The sequence below is a fragment of the Ostrea edulis genome, chromosome 2, assembly GCF_947568905.1.
Source record: "Ostrea edulis chromosome 2, xbOstEdul1.1, whole genome shotgun sequence".
NCBI classification, from domain to species: Eukaryota; Metazoa; Mollusca; class Bivalvia; order Ostreida; family Ostreidae; genus Ostrea; species Ostrea edulis.
The window spans coordinates 97,892,705-97,895,552 of NC_079165.1; the positions used below are offsets into that span (position 1 = coordinate 97,892,705).

The 2,848-nt window shown below is 33.9% G+C and overlaps 1 long non-coding RNA gene across 1 annotated transcript; it reads left to right on the forward strand.

Annotated features, from left to right (window-relative positions):
• Positions 1-378: 378 nt before the first annotated feature.
• LOC125681042 (uncharacterized) lies at positions 379-2,848 on the forward strand. The gene is made up of 4 exons (XR_007372139.2): positions 379-862; positions 1,216-1,658; positions 2,119-2,223; positions 2,418-2,848. It is a non-coding gene; the product is annotated as an uncharacterized LOC125681042 (long non-coding RNA).

The following is a 2,848-nucleotide window of genomic DNA, read 5'->3' on the forward strand; positions in this document are numbered from 1 at the left end:
AGTTGATGATCATGTGAAACATTTCTTTATTTATAGGTTAGATTAGTTAGACTTATTAGAGCAATCAGGTACATTGTACATGTATATGATGGGACAAACATTACGGTGAATGGGCTCAGGTGAACAGGTAGAAGTACTCTGATTGATGCACCCTAAATACATGCAGTAAACTAAGTCAGAAGTCCTTAATGCGAACTTACATACTAATTTCTGCTTCTATATTGTGTACCATGAGGATATTGGATGTTTGATCAAAGCAAAATGTTATAGATCACAGAGGAAAAGTGAAGCCCCCCCCCCCCCCCCCCCCCCCCGACATAAAGGTAACACTGACTCTACAGCTACATGTAACATCCTGGGTTAATTATAGGCCTAGTAATGTGAAATCTGCAAGACTAGTGTAAATTTCACAAACAAAATGCACTCAATAACCCTCATTCAGAATAGAATAGAATAATGTTTAAAGGTGCTTGGACACGACACCAAATATTTGGAATTTTACTTTACTTTTTTCTGTATAAAATGTCATGTCGGGTATATTTTTAATGAGCAATTACAATATGCGTTACAATGTTGTGAGTTATTTGTGTGTTACTGAGCTCAGAGTATGTGTTATGTAAACAAAGGCTTGTTAATGCAATAGACGACTATTTTATATGATTTGTTTTACATGATTTGTAGATATTGATTAATTCGGAGAAAGTCGAGCACTCTGTCTGTACTTGCACTATTGGACAAAGTGGCATTGCGGACATGTGAGTGCTGTCTTGTACCTAATTGCCCACTACAAGAAAATGGACCTCTCCATTATCCCTGCAGATATAGCGAAAACATCAATGCCACAGACTTGGCATGTCCCTAGGTGATTAAATGTTTTCTTATTCATTATTTTCATTACACTTCGAATCATGTTATACATTTCCAGCTCTAGTCTAGTATCTTTCACCATTCGATACATTTTATACCGGTACTGATTGATGATAATCCTATGTTTGTGTCACCTGCAAAGCTTAGTGGCACATATAGATCACTGTGCTTGATATTTGTCATTTTTAGAGTCACACTTTTTGCCTAATTTCTTAAAAATAAAATATCATTGATGCCCTTGTAGGTGACACAGTTTATAGTATAAAGTATATATATATATGTTTTAGAATGTAAATATGTTAATTTGGAAATAATGTATCATTACAAATGTATATACATTTGTCCTAGGGGTGAACAATTACGTGGAGAAAAGGCAGACAATGTAGTTGTCCAGGGTTATCACAGAGAGAATCCTCAGAGGACTACAGAGGGAATAAAGTCAACTTTGTATAAAACTATTCCTGGAGATGTGAATATGGACATAGAAAAAATTAACCGAAGAACTTGCAGAAAAAATATTTTATTTACAACAGTTGGCAAAAACTGTCCAATACATACATTTTAAACTTAATGGATGACAACTCCTTCCCAACTCTCCCAGTGATAAATTCAATATCAAACAATATCAGGTTTGTATTTAATGAGCAACAACTGAAGGTCTATGAATCACTCAAAGTAGCAGAGAGGGAATGTGAAGAAATTGTGAAGGTCCAAAAATCCAAAAAGGCACAAAATAAGGAAGGACAGGATAACTGCTTCAAAGGCTGGGAAAATTGCTAAGCAACGAACAGGTACTTTTCACGCTATTTTCATCATGTTTTATCAGGTGACATAAGTCACTCAGGTGATTTATTACTATCAGACCCGTCTGTCATCATCCGCTGCGTGTTAACAATTGAACATTTTTAACTTCTTGAAAACTTGCCGACCAATTCTTTCCAAATTTGTTATGAAGGATTTTTGGGGTAGGAGCCCAACCTAAATTCTTAATTTCATGACTCTTGCAAATTATAGATATCATGGTCCTGGGGCAAGAGTCGGGGTGGGGGCAAAAATAAATTTAAAAATTCAAAACTTTTTACCAGATAATTTTTTTATTCAGTTTTTAAGAAAGAAGGATTTCGACATGTTATGAAAACGCAGTGCATATTACTTCTTAAAAGTTATAATCATTACGTAGTAGTAGTTTGACTTGTAGAAATATAGTTTTATATATACTATAAATTAATTTACATGTCCATCATTCTTCAGAGGGTGAGAAGCTCGCTGACCGTCTCAAGTCTACGAACATGTACAGACGGTGGCCATTAGGCGTGCATTGCATGTGAAGATATAGCTGCACATTCCTACAGTGAGGTACATATATAAGTTAGTCATCTTATTCTCTCCAGAGCTGTATTGATGTAATATATATATATATATATAGATAGTACAAAAGACTCAAGTTTGATTTCATATATTATTTTCTTAACTTCACAATTAGTGATCATAAATAAATTGTAAATCTATAGGAATATAGAATTTGATATTTTATAAATATGTTATTTTAGAAAATGGTTAATGCAGTCAACATTTTTCCATGCGGTGTTGTAGTCAGTCCTTATGCTCACTGGCTTACTGCGACCCCTGACAGAAAGGTGTATTTACCAGACAGACAACCTTGTCATGGACTTTTAGAAGTCAAATGTCCAAATACTGATAACTTAGGAAAAGTAAAATGTCTAGCAAATATTGATGGCAAATTGCAATTGAAAAAAGACAACTATTATTATCAAGTACAAATGCAAATGGCTGTGACTAGACTTAAGTGGTTTGATTTTTCAGTATGGTTAGAAAGTGATGAACATTTGGAGACAATAAATTTTGATAATGATTTTTGGCAGTGTACTAAAAAAACAAACTTGATGCATTTCTCTTCAATCATAATTTGAATTAAACTGTTAACATGACTTTTATTTGTTAATACAAGTATGCAACATAA